At 36.8% G+C, this 14,827-nt stretch overlaps 1 long non-coding RNA gene across 1 annotated transcript; it reads right to left on the reverse strand.

The window, feature by feature from the left end:
• Window positions 1–11,482: 11,482 nt before the first annotated feature.
• Window positions 11,483–13,377, reverse strand: LOC147486167 (uncharacterized). Its single transcript, XR_015203065.1, has 3 exons — window positions 12,401–13,377; window positions 11,993–12,309; window positions 11,483–11,902 (listed from the first exon to the last, which is right to left on the reverse strand). It is a non-coding gene; the product is annotated as an uncharacterized LOC147486167 (long non-coding RNA).
• Window positions 13,378–14,827: the final 1,450 nt, after the last annotated feature.

Raw genomic sequence — 14,827 nt, forward strand, 5'->3', positions numbered from 1 at the left:
AATATTGAAACCACAACATAATTTTAAAAAGAACAATTAGAGATTTCATTCCTACCATTCCGTAGTTTTGCTATTATATTGTATTAGTCCCAACACCCTTTCAAATCCACCCTTGGCAGTCACCACCATCATTTCTAGTACTGTTGTCGAGAGTCGAGGCCCCTACAAAAAAGATAAAGTAGCATCAAGAACCACAAAACCAACACCACTCCTCTAGCAATTGACAATCATAAAAGCTCATCTTCTCCCACTATTAGTTGAGAGGATAATTTTCTTCGTTTTGCAAAGATCTGTAAATGATTAGTGGATAGTAGTAGAACATTGTATCTAAAATTCAACTTTATGAATCTCTTATCATCATTCACCAATGAAGATATCCTAATTAGTGGCAACATACTTCTTATGCAACAACCTTTTATAGTATTCATCTTATTCCCCTGCTTCTACCCCTCGATGGTTATATAACAATTCATGCCTATACAATACACTATATGGTTAATATGGTGTATGGAATTGTTTCTATTGTTTATAGTATAACAATATAACAATTCATGCCTTGCTTCTACCCCTCGATGGAAAGATAAATTTCAGAAAATTTGGAGAAAGTTTAGATGCATACCAAATAAACTGGTCCATGAATTGTATCAATACAAAGGCCTGCACCAGGTGGTAATGTAAGATCTGCACATGCTGATACAGAAACAACATTTGGTATATCAACTTTTATAATTGCTTTATCAATGTTCACAGCAGCAACCAATTTTCCAGAAGGGCTTTGCAACAACTGCTTTTGCTCTGTTGTGTTCAGCTACAGATATAGATATGTTAGTTCAATACTTAGGGGTGGTGCTACGTGAGGACAGCTCTATGCTTGTTTAGCTAGATGGTACTTAATAATTATGTTGCAAAAAGAATAGTCATAGATCTTAGTCTCATATCCAAACATTCAAAGCCTGAGGTGGTCAATAGAGCCAAAAGGAATTGGCTCAACTGTAAGTACGACTAATGGCATCTGGTACAAAACTAAGACACTAAACCAACCTCCGAAGAATTTTTTTTATACTCCCAAGTCCCTACCTTCTCTCTCAAAATAGACTTAATTTCCTTTTTTAGTGGGTACAATATGACTTTTCCGCTATTATCATATCTATTAAAAAATTGAACACTTACAAACAAATGAATCTAGACATTTTAGGAACCTATTACCGAGATCCTTAAGATGAATTCCATTTTTCAAACCTTTATTGATGGAGAATAAATAATTAGTACTAACATAACAAATTTCTCTGCCATTTATTTTTAGGTTCAGTCACAGATTTACTTGATGCATAAACAAATGGAACCTACCTGTAGGGGACCTTCATGATTCAAAGCAAACTCTGATCTCTTCCAATCACTATGAGGTGCGATCGGGTTCCCTACAGGTGGTGTAGTAAGATATCCTACCTTCAGATAGGGCAAAGGCAGCTGTGAAGAAATAAAACTTGTAAGAAGTATAATACATAATCTTCTCTAGACACCAAGAACAAAGAAAAGCTTACATGAAGAGTTAGAGGCCATACATAAACAATGCCACCACCATAAGTAAGACTGTAAATCCAAACTGCATCAGTTTTATTAGAGCCCACCTAAAAAGTACATTAATTAGAATGTTACATGAAGAAGAATGAATGTGTATTATTAAAGAGAAGATGATTGGTAACAAACCTTCTTGGGTATGATTAGTTTGAGAGGAACTTGGAACTCCGACAGATGCTCCAGTCCTATTCCTTTAAGCTAATACGGCCGCTTCCTCATGTGCCACGTCCGTGGGTAGTATTTGGCCCCTAACAACACTATACAATCAAAACTAACTCTGCAAGCGTGTATCATTGAAGGGGCCAAAGATCCTATTTATGATGCAACAAATGCCATGCAACATACGACTAAGGGGCATATAAGCATTACATCTTATAAGGGGGGAAAAAATGGCTAAGCATTACATCTTCAGAACTAAAATAAAATACTGGAAATAGTTTTCAAATTCTAATTGAAAATCTTAGATATTATTAACCTCTACTAACTGCAAAGAAGATATGGGAGACTGAGAGGCAGTACTTGGACTTGAACTACCGCCACCAACACTTGTTGCCTTCTTAGAAACAACATTTTTTAGTCCTAAATGTTGTAGTTGGTGTACAACATGGAACATCCTTGGCCTCACAGATTGGACATGTTGGGTGCAAGCATATACAAGGTCCACCACCCTCTGAATGATCCCAAGTTCAGGAACATCTGAGATTAGTGGATCCAACAAATCCAAGTAGCAATGAGACTGCACCAATGGCGTAGCCCATTCAAAGATACTCTGCTAACCCACAGAATCAATCGACCATTTGGGGGCCGCACCCACCGACAATTTCAAGTAGCAAAGACACCGAAACTATAAACATCACTTTTTGTAGTAAGTTCATTTCTCGTAAACAAATTTCGAGCAAGGTAGCCATATGTAGCAGACCACCTTGTTCTTTTCGTGCATCACTTCCCATGGCACAAATTTTGAGAGGCCCACCCCCGTTAGATGTGCACCAAATTCTTCATCTATGCAGAACATTGCTAGCACGAATATCCTTGTGCACCACATGTGGCTTAACTTTGTGATGCAGAAACCTGTTTCAGGAGGGCAGGAAATACGCAGCACATAAACATGTTTCCTTAATTGGATGTAGGAATGTATAAGAACATTTTTTTTTTTTTTTTTTTTTTTTTTTTTTTTTTTTTTAATTAAGTATATGAATGGTGTTAAACTAATCCCAAAACCCTTACCAGGCTTGACAACTTCCCCAGGGTTGGACTTGATGAGGAGCTGTCTATTATCCAAGTGAGTCAATACAAACTGGAATCCACAGAAAGCCTCTGTCAGGGACAAACTGTGCTCAATGTACATGTCATCAACTTTCCTCTTATACTTGGGGTGTTCCTTCTGTTGCAGGACAAACACAATATCCTCAGTGATTGTATCTGGCTGCAGAAATGCACCCCATAAACAGATACATATAAATTTATACAAAGAAGCCAAAAAATAAATTAAAGTCACATTCACAAATAAAGCACTCGTGCAAGCAACAACTTTACCTCCAAATGGACTACCACCAAAAAATGATTGGAAGATATCGAATGGATCATGTCCACCTCCTCCTCCACCCATTCCTTCCTTAAGGGCATCCTCTCCATACTGGTCATATATTTCACGCTTCTCAGGGTCACTGAAAACCTCATAAGCCTGAGCCAACTCTTTAAATTGCAAACACCAAAAGTTTAATTGAATTAATATTCACTTTAGCTTTGCAACTAATTAAGCCATAAATCAACGGAAGCTAAGTTTTTTTGAGTATTAACTCTTACAGGAAAAACAACATGTTAGTATTTCTTCCTTAACAACTCTGGGTTTCTCATGTTTAGTCGAACAAAATTTCTTTTATTTTATATATATATAACCACAAAAAAAACAGTCAAAATGAAATATTAACCTGAGGTATAAATGTGATACTTGAAGTTTAGATAAGTATGACATTTGTGAACATCAGGTTGCTTTATGTTCATAAAACAATTCAATGATCAGAAATTCACTTCAAATTCCTCAAAAAGATGGTGTTAACTAAAGATATTATCAAGTCAACTATTTCTACTGAGTGGATTAAATTGGTAAGTGTCTGATTGAGCTACAGAATCCATGTTCTTAGCATCATAGGGGAGAATCCAAGAGTTAAGAGCTAATGTTATTACTCTAACGATGAAATGAGAGAAAATAACATAGTAACTTAAACATCTTTTCTTTTGCATTCTAAGAAAAAGCTAAAAAATAACTCCAAGTCTATATGATGCTGTGCTTTAAGATCAAGTGACACTTAAAAGCAAAAATATTCAGTGAGTTCTATTCTAAGCACTACTCAATATCTAATGTTTCCGTGCATCAAGTATTCTACTATGCACTAACAACATTGTAATTATTGAGTACGTCACTGGAGTTTGGCCTCTGTTCAAACTAAAACGACAATATGAAGAAGTTTATTGAAGAGTTTGGCCTCAAAGAAAAGGATGTCACTGAAAACCTTGAACAAATAATGAATGTAAATAGTTGTGCTTACCGTAGTATGTTAATTACCTTCAAAGTCGCTAATGATGAGGCATAATAAGATAATTCCACTGCAAGAATAATATTAATAGCTTTAGAAGTGATTTGGTATAAACTTTAAATTTTGTATAAAAAGAATTGAGAAATAAACATCAAAGATCAAAAGTTACAAAATAGACCTTCTCTCAAACTAAAGCAAGATTTCAGGATACACGATATTAGTTGTGTGGTTTAAAGAATCAGGAGGGAGGATGACACTGATTCGTTTTGAAGAAGTGCATCTTGATAACGCCACATATAATTGACCATGGCTAAACAACGGGTTTTATAAATCAATACCAACGTACTTAACAAACTGCCCCTATGATTTGTTTATTATCATTGCAAAAGACAATCGAATTGGAAATTGTCGTCTGGTCATTTGAAATGGTATTTCATTGGTCGAAGGCGTTAATGATATTCTCGGGATAAAGCGTACGTTCCCTGCTTTTTCTTTAGTTAAGATTAGAACTTGCACCACGTGTGGCTTTGTGCACACAATCATCAGGCGCGTGCTATTACAAAGTCTATCTGTTGGCGCTATATTTCTCAGCAACATTATTAGGCATCCCTTCTTGAGCGTAAGCTTGAATGGAGGCAACCCAGAAGGATCAAGTGAGTTCAAGTACTCTGTCGAATAGCTATTTGCGTTACCACTATCAACAACACTGGCAGCGCCTAACTTGTCATCACATAAGCAAACAATTTCTTCCCCAGGAAACGTATCTAGTGCAGTAGCATTTATAGTGCTAACATCATCGTTGCGTGTTGAAAGGATAGTCCGCTTGGTCAAATAATTTGGGTCAGCTTCATATTGCTCACTTAGATCGGGATATACATTATTTAGCAAGTCATGAAGATTGCTACAATTTTGAATCTCCGGCGGCAATTGAACACTTTCTTTTGGTTTCATTATAACCTGAAAATTTCAAATGAGAGCATATGAGATGAGTGATTGTGTATAGTTTAAAATGGTCAGCAAAAAGCATTATTTTTTTCAAGAAATTAGAGAACAACATGTTCTCTGGCAAGCCACTGTCTAATCTCACATTTTGCACCAAAGATAAAATATTGACGTGTTTCGAGAGCAAAGACCTTCTCAGTGATGCACCTACAATATCCTCACGTTCACATTGTGGTATAACTGGAAGAATTTGTTGGAAGTCACCGCCTAGAACAACAGTGATTCCTGATCAGTGCTCAAAAAGTGTAATTTAACCCTCGATTATGCCTCTTGTTTATCCATCTTAGTGGATTAATAGTGTTTGTAAGTTATGTTTTATGATTCTACAGGTGAAAAATAGAGTTTTGTGGAATATTAGAGAAAAAAGGGTAAAACGAAGCAATTTAGAGCATTAAAGATCACATGGGAAGCCCATGGACAATCATGGAGAAGGCCAAGAAATTGGAGCTATTAAAGATGTAATTTGGACCTATTTTAAAACCTATTTGGAAGCCCAAGGGCAAATGATTCGTTTCTTGGACCAAAGCCCGCAAAAGAGGATATAAGGATAGAGCAAAAGAGGGAAAATAGACTTCCGCATCTAGGATGCATGGATCGTGCATTCAGACGCATTGCTCGCGTCCAGACGCATGAAACGACACTGTAGCCACATCCTTTTCAGTTTTAGAGACGAAGTTGAACTCTGAAAGAAGTCTATTTGTATTAGGAAACAAATGGCGGTTTGGAATGATTCTAGAACTCATTGTAACCCCTATAAATAGAGGACCTAAGTGCCACATGTAATTTGCCAATTCACTTATATTCTTGTCTCCAGAACTTGAGGCAGAGAGAGATTAATAATAAAAGATTCGGTTTTAACTAGTCGAGTCTTAATAAGTTAGTCTTTCTAGTCTTATGTTCTTCGACTCTTCTTCTTCTCGTTCTTCGTGTTCTTCCTTCTTTATATAAGGCTAATCTTCTCCTTCAAGGGAGAAGATGAAGCCGGTGTTTAAGGTTTAATGATTATTTTGGTTCATAGTTTTCTTCAATCAGGTTAGTTCTTTATGTTTTCAGTTATTAGTTTCATTGCCCAGACCAGGGGATAGAAGTATGGATTAAGGTTTTTATTTATTGCAATTGAATATTTGCTAGTGACATGCTTTTATTTATTGTAATTGAATATAATGCTAGAATAGGGTTTTATTTATTATAATTGAATATTATACTATTATTCTCTACTTTTCTTATAGTTGTGTAGTGTTTTAGAGTAAGGAAAGTATTCCTTGTGTTTGCCTTAGATGGTGATTCATTGAATAGCTGCCCAAGCTCACATAAAAGGAAAGAAGATATTAATAGCATAAACATAGGAACAACCTTGAGTAGAGTTATTCGTTAACGATGTTTCATCCAAGAGGGCATCGGCACTCGCTCGGTTGCCTAATTGTAGTCTACTTGTGAGAACAACCATGAAACATAAAGTCACAGATAAAAAGTATCGGTGGATTCTAATCTCTTGAATTCTCTCTCTTATAAATTCTCAATAGTTTATTTAGTTTAATTTAGTTTAGCATTAGAATCTACAATATCTATAATCATAGTTTTTAATTCCTCAAACCCCCTTTCCAGTCATGTCCTTCATATAAACATACACTTAAAAGTAGAACGATACCCTACTCATCCTTTACTTATTGAGAGATAATTAGGTTTTTATACGCTTCTATTTTGTTCAACGACCATCATCTATCTACATAATCCATATACCATCTCATACACACAAAAGGAGCGCGTGTTAAATGGCACCGCTGTCGGGGATATAATTAATTGTAGCCCTAGAAGCGTGTCAAATGGCGCCGCTGCCGTTTTAAGTTGTTTATGTTTAACGTTTTTTTTTCAAGATTAGAAGTTTGGATCTTGAGGTAATTTTAGCCGCATCATCCACCCTTTTGAGAAAGAGAGAAGCTTGAAGGACATCTCGAAGACAAGATCTACCATCCAGGTTAGTCGAATTTTCATTCTTTTTATTTCATTCTTAGTATAGTTGCATCATAGTTTAGTTTTATTGCTTTCTAGTATAATTGCATTTAGGACCTTTTCAACAATTGAAGTTGTAAGCCAACACAGTGAAACATCAAACTCTAGTGTTTCTTGTCTAAATCTTGACAAATGGACTATCGTCTGTGGGCTGTGGTACTTAAGCAATCCAAGTGATTCACTATAACCCTAAAAGAGACAATTTTAGACAACGGGCGAGATACTAGCTGCAAAGGCCAACCCAGTTGAAGGAAAGTAGTTTTGCATATTAGTATAATTTAGAATAGTTGCATATTAGTTTAATTGCATTCAAGCATTGTAGGATAGTTTGTCATTTTTGCATAGCATTTTCTAGTGTATGCCCCGTCATCCATATCATTGTCCGGTAAGAACACAACCGTGGACAAGGTTTAACAACCGACTCATAAGAATACTAGACAGGATTGATACAATGGCTGCACGCAATGATGGAGGTGTTTTGGACACCAATAATCTTGAAACTATCCCACCCATGCAAGCACAACAGAGGAAGAAGCTGAGTGATTTCTATTCGCCAATCATTGAAGACCCACCCAGCGGTATTGTTTTTCCAGAGACAGAAGCTAACCAGGTTGAACTTAGAGCATTAGTAATCTCTATGCTTCCAAAGTTCAATGGTTCAGACAATGTTCAACCTTATGTCCACATGAACAAATTTCTATCAGTCCTCAGAACTTTCAAGAACCAGAATATCAGGGATGAGAGTATCAAGTTAATTCTTTTTCCACTCTTACTCGAAGGTAAAGCATCCGAATGGTTAACTGCACAGCTGATCAATTCAATCAATAACTGGGAGAAGTTGAGAACAAGTTCTACCCACCCCAGAAGAAAGATGTCATGCAGCAAACCATCAACAATTTCAAAGGGAAGGTGACTGAAGAATATCATCAAAGCTGAGAGAAATTCAATAATCTGCTAGTCTCATGTCCACATCATGGTTATGATAAGAGCACACTGGCTCATTTTTTCTTTCGAAGACTTTCTACTATGAACAAGCATATGATACAGTCAATGCATCAAGGTAAATTTACATCATTGGATGGAGAGGAAGCCTACAACTTTCTTGAGAATTAAGCTGAAGACACTCAATAATGGAGTACTAGCAACGAGGATGTAGCTAAAGTGGAGGGGGTGCCGAAGCAATTTGGCAACCAAATTCAAGAAGACCCAAATCAAGCAATGTTATCAATTATGGCAAGCCTATCAACAGGACTTGAAACTCTGAACAAGAAGTTTGATCAGTTCTCCATGAATCCTCCAAAAGCAAACAATTTCCAAGCTAAACCTCAGCCATCCAAACCTTGTTATGTCATTTGTGAGCTATGTTCTGATGAAGGCCACACCACTAAAGAGTGTTCGTACTATCTGGATACTAATGCAGAGGCATGTAGAATCAACTCTTTAGGAAGAAATAACCAGTTCAATTGGGGATAGAATTATTGGAAGCCACAAAATACAAATTAGATGAATTTTCCTCCAGGATTCCAAAATCATTCAAATAAGTTCTAGAATAACCAGTATCAGTTCCAAAACTGCTAGCAACCATACAGAAATCAACAGTCATACCAGAACCAGCAATACCAAGCCAACACAAACATAGAGTTAGTACCAGATCTTATGAGTGGATATATTGCCCCTACGCCTCAGTCGAGCAAAGCAGTTATCCCACATTTGGAAGAAGCTATCACCACCATTGTCAATGAGCTGAAATAGACAAATAAAAAAACCTAGAAGTTGGAGAATAACTTTAGTGTAATTCAAGGCCAGATAGGGCAAATCGTTGCCGCCTTGACAGAGAGATGAAAAGGAGCATTACCAAGCCAGCCGGAGGCAAATCCGAAATGAAGAGGTGTCTGGTAGGTGGATAACCTGGAGATTACTCATGACCAAGTTAATTCTGTCACCACTCTAAGGTCAGGCAAGAAAGTTGATAACAAGATTTTCTATGAACCAGGAAAAGATTCTGCAAAGCCTGAGGTAACTTATGTTCCCACCATCCCACCCAGTTCTAACATTCTAGATATATCTAGTGTTGTGCCACCCACTGAAGTAACTGTTGAGAGAGAAGCTGAAGGAACTACTGTGGAAGTAAGTAAGAAGAAGCCATCACGAGTGACTATACCTATCATTCCATTATCTATTACCAAGCCAACCGAAGCCGAAAGAAGAGAACCGATATTGAAGAATCTGCCAACACCATTTCCTTCGAAACTAGTGAATACCAGGAAGGATTACCAGTACAAGGAGATTTCCGATGTATTTCAGAATTTGCATATTAATATCCCATTTTTGACCACCATCAAGCAAGTTCCCTCGTATGCCAAGTTCGTGAAAGATCTAGTGAAGAAGAAGACCAACATTTTGAAAGAAGCTTTTATCGCTCAAAGATGTTCATCATACCTATAGAATCTAGCGGTTGTGAAGCTGAAAGATCCTGGAAGTCCAACTGTTACATGCAGAATTGGAGATTCTTTGGAGGAGCAAGCTTTATTAGATTTGGGTGCCAGTGTGAATATTCTACCATATTTCGTCTACGAGAAGTTAGCCTTGAAGGATCTTAAACTGACTGATGTTACTTTACAGTTTGCAGATAACTTAGTAAAGATACCTAAAGGAATCATTGAAGACGTCATAGTCAAGATCGAAGATTTCTATTATCCAGTTGATTTCATAGTACTCGACACAGAACCTATATTTGGTAGGCAGATACCAATTATTCTAGACAGACCATTCTTGGCCACTACAAATGCACTTATCAACTGTCGAAACAGTAATATGACGTTATCCTTTGGTATTATGAGAGTCGAGACCAATGTTTTCCATATGTTACAGCAACCACACCTGTGAACGAGGTATGCATGATTGAAGCGTTAGCACAGGATTATCTGACTCATTCATATCCTACTGATGAGTTGTTGAAAGCTCTGACAGACCCATATTTTGAGGAACTTAGTGTCGAGGCAATCAATGCGATTTTGGATTCATCACCTGTCATGGATGACAACAAGTTCAAAGAAAAGTTTGAATCACCTATGCCTGATGGACCATCTAAAGAGCTTAAGAAAGAGTCGTTTAAGCTAGAATTGAAACCTTTGCTGTCTACACTTAAGTATGCTTTCTTGGGAGATTTAGGAGCCTACCCAGTAGTCATTGTATCAAATTTGATTGAGGAGCAGGAATACAAGTCAGCTATAGGTTGGACAATTGATGATATCAAAGGGATCAGCCCTATGATAGTTCAACATATGATTCATTTGGAAGAAGATTCCAAGACTTCTAAGCAACTACAGAGGAGGCTTAATCCGAAGATTAAGGAAGGAGTTAGAGAAGAGGTCGTCAAACTCCTTGACGCCGACATTATCTACCTTATTTCTGATAGTCAATGGGTTAGTCCAGTTCAAGTTGTGCCGAAGAAGTCCGGAACCACAGTGATTGAGAACGAGAACAATGAGTTGATTCCAATCAGGATTCAGATTGGATGGAAAGTTTGCATCGATTACAGGAAGCTGAATAGCGCATAAAGGAAAGACCATTTTCCATTGCCATTCATCAATCAGATGTTAGAAAGATTAGCTGGACAAACTTACAACTGCTTTTTTTATGGTTACTCAGGATATTTTCAGATCCATATTCACCTTGAGGACCAAGAGAAAACCACATTCACATGTCCATTTGAGGATTGCATGCACTATCTCTCCTTAGTCCTTAAACGTTGTTGCGATACCAACTTAGTTCTGAACTAGGAAAAGTGTCACTTCATGGTAAAGGAAGGGATAGTGTTGGGTCACCAAGTTTCAAAGGAAGGAATTCTAGTAGATCGAGCGAAAATGTCTACAGGAAGTAAGTATGTTGTCGAAATATCAGCTTTGAGATGGAAACCTAAGTGTTCCCCACCTGTTAGTTTGTGGGATTTACTAGGGGTGGCAATGGGTTGTGTTGGGTCGGATTCGTGTCGTGTCATACTCGGGTCACGTGTTAGGAGAGCAAACCCAAACCCAACCCAATTACTAATCGTGTCAAGTTTGTCAAACCCAAACCCAACCCGCATATGTAACGGGTTACCCAACGGGTGACCCGCTAAGCCAGCGGGTCAATTTCGGATCGGGTTAACAGATAACCCGTAAGTTCTTTTTTTTTTGGATAAAGAATATTTTTTAATCTAAATAATAAAAGAACTTGCAAAAGTGCGCAAACTGCGCATAGTTGTTGAAACACATCTACTGAACGCCTTAACTTGCAAAAGCGCGATAGTTGTTAAAATCTTTGGGTCTTTATTATACGATAATTGTACATACAGACAGGTAGAACAACAAACATGACTTAACACAGATCAATATTATTCTGATTTCTGAATCAGCTCAAATTTACCATCATGAGATAATGTTATCTCAAATTGTGGCAAGAAACATGTTAGTGAAAGCTAAGCATCATATACACAGAAGTTACAAAGGGTTGGGCAAGAATTTGTTCCCAGCCAGACTATTCTGCCATCAGAAGAAAAGAAAATGCAATAGATGTCAAACTCCTACAAGAGCGCAAGAATATTAAATACCACTAGACTACTACTCTACTACATAGTGACTTCAATCTCCAAATTAAAAGCCACAAGTTAAACTTTAGCCTTCCTTTGTATTAGCCACTTTCTTCAACCTCGGCCACAATTATTCCATTCTTATCAGTCACGTTCAAATTTGTGACGTCCTCGCACAACTCGTCCACATTGGGCTCCATATTATCTATACTAGAAGGAAACCATTTGATGTTAAAGAAATTAACATGGCAGGACATAAAAAAAAACAATAGAAAAAAAGAAAAGAATCACACACCTGACAGTCCAAATATCCAATCACGAGTGCAAATTAAAGCCTCAACATTTGCAGGCTTGAGGGCACTACGAAACTTATCGACAACCCTACCACCAATACTGAAAGCTGCTTCTGAGGCAACAGTTGATATAGGAAGGGACAGAACATCAAGAGCCATCAAAGAGAGATCAGGGTATCGATACTGATTTCCCTTCCAAAAGTGAAGGACATCCAACTCTAATTTCCTATCCAATCTTGGTTCATCCAAGTATAACTCTAATTGATTTTTTTTTTTTTGTGTGAGTAGACATTTCTTCATCATCAAATGTGTCAAAATCCTGGATCATAAGATATGATAGGTGGTATATAGTCACAACAATATAAAATTGATAGAAATATAATTAAAGAACTATATAAATGTAGTTTTACCTCCATAACACTATCAAGGCAATCTGGAGAATGATTTGATGGATTCTTTGAAGTGGTACTGGTAGACTCATTAGCATTTTGCATATATTGAGCAAAAAGAGAGGATAGCTTAGTAGAAACATCATCTAATTGAGGTGAATCCTTACCAAAAAGCCTATTGTAACACCACTTCACAAATTCTAACTTGTATCGAGGATCTAATATCACAGCAATGGCAAGAATCCCATAATAATCTGACCAGTACTTCTCAAATTTAAGGTTCATTTCAACAGCCATGGACCGCAGAAAATAATCACCATCTTTTATAGCTTTGGCCAAAGTGTCTTGCACCATAAACACTTGGGGAAAGAACAAGTTTGATGTAGGATATCGCGGTCCTTTTAAAATATGCAAGTCACCTTATAAAACACACCCAAAAACTGACAAATCTTCTCAACCCTACTCCACTCTTCTCCAACAGGACAATGAGTATAATTCGAATCACTTAACTCTAAATGAATAAAAGCATTACGGTAGTAAAGAGCACTTTCAAGCATTAGAAACGTTGAATTCCAACGAGTTGGAACATCTTGACGCAAACCCTTTTTACGTTCCAAAGAAACTTGTGCAATACAATTAGAGAACTTTTGCTTTCTTTGTTGTGAACCTTTCAAATACTTTACACTTTCTCTAATCTTCACAACAGAAGAATCAATTACTTTTAACCCATCTTGAACAATAAGATTTAGAATGTGCGCACAACAACGAACATGTAAATATTCACCGTTACATAATAAAGCATTCTTCAAATTAAGTTGGTTCTTCAATAAACCAATAAATGAATTATTAGAACTAGCATTGTCTAAAGTCATAGAAAACAACTTCTTTTCAATTCCCCACTCGATCAATAAATTATAAATTTTCTCGAATAACGCAATACCAGTGTGGGGGAGTAGGCATGAAACTAAAGTTCAAAATTCTCTTTGTAACTTCCAATTAGTATCAACAAAGTGGGCAGTGAGGGAAAGATAACCATCAGTGCTAATGGAAGTCCACAAATCAGAAGTTAGACTAATTCTTCCTGGAATGGAATGCAACAAGTCTTTAACAACTCCTTTCTCTGTCTTATAAATATTTAGGATGTGGTCCTTAGCAGTATTTCTAGATACTAACTTGATTCCTTCATCAATATAACTCAATGCATCCCTAATTCCCTGATATTCAACAAACTGAAAAGGTAAATCATGTCTAACTATGGCCATATACATTTTCTCTCGAAACTTTTCAAGATCAAACTTTTGGGTCCTCATTGACAAAGAAGATTCGGAATTAGACAAAAACATTTGTCCCAAGTCAGCAGTATTTCTCCTAATGCAAGACTTAATATGGCGAATCACATTACCAGTCCCCATTTTACTGTCACACAAATAAACGACCCCACACTTACGACACTTAGCCCTGGCTTTCCCATCAGCATGAACCGGTAACAATTCAAAACAATTCCAAACTTTCGAAGTTTTCTTACGAGGCTTACCATTGTTTGTATTTTGTTCAGCACAAGTGGCTTGAACTGCAGGTTCCTGGGAGTCCTGGGTCTCTACGTCTACAAGATCAATATGAGTTGGCGCCACATTGTGTTGTTTAGCAACTTCAAACTCCATCTATAAGAAGGAAAACAAGCAGCAAGAATAAACAACTTAGTTAGAGATGTCAAAAAGTGAATCTAATAATACTATACGTACTGTTCACGTTCTATAAAATGGCTACATTGAACTGATTGAAGTGTTAACATAATGATATAAAAAAATATTAACTTAATTAATAATTTAGAGAGGGGATTATTCTTTCCAGATGTTATTGGAAGCTTTTTCATACCATTGCACTAGCCACATAAAATAAGCTAAGTAAATAGAAAAATAAAAGATGAATTACCAGTAAATCAAGGTAAGGGGTTTGAGGAATTTGGGCAGTAGCTTAATGAGAATTGGGGTTGAATACTTGAATGTGAGTATGTGACTTTGACGGCTTCATTGTTCTCTTTATAGAATTGAGACTAGGGTAAGATATCTTTTATTGAATATTTGAATGAATCTATAATATTCGATCTATATGTTGGGTTGCCGGTTGATCCTTCTCAATCCAGGTGGAGGAGGAGGAGATTCTGGTAAATTAACTGTTGTTGACTTGTTGTGGAAAGAGAACACGGTATGTACTTGCGTCTTGCGCACCTTAACTTGGGTTACTAGACCAGAATTCCAGAAACATTATTTTGGTTTTTATGGACCAATTTGGAACATTAACGAGTTTGAAATGATAAGCTCAAAGTTTCGATGGAATTTCGTACGACATTCAGTTTGTTTGATCTTTATCTTTTTAGTATTTTCTTTTAGGTAATTGGTAAATTGGGAATTTGGGATTATGATATTTAATAAAATACGGAAACATATA

Source organism: Coptis chinensis, chromosome 7, assembly GCF_015680905.1.
Source record: "Coptis chinensis isolate HL-2020 chromosome 7, ASM1568090v1, whole genome shotgun sequence".
NCBI lineage: Eukaryota > Viridiplantae > Streptophyta > Magnoliopsida > Ranunculales > Ranunculaceae > Coptis > Coptis chinensis.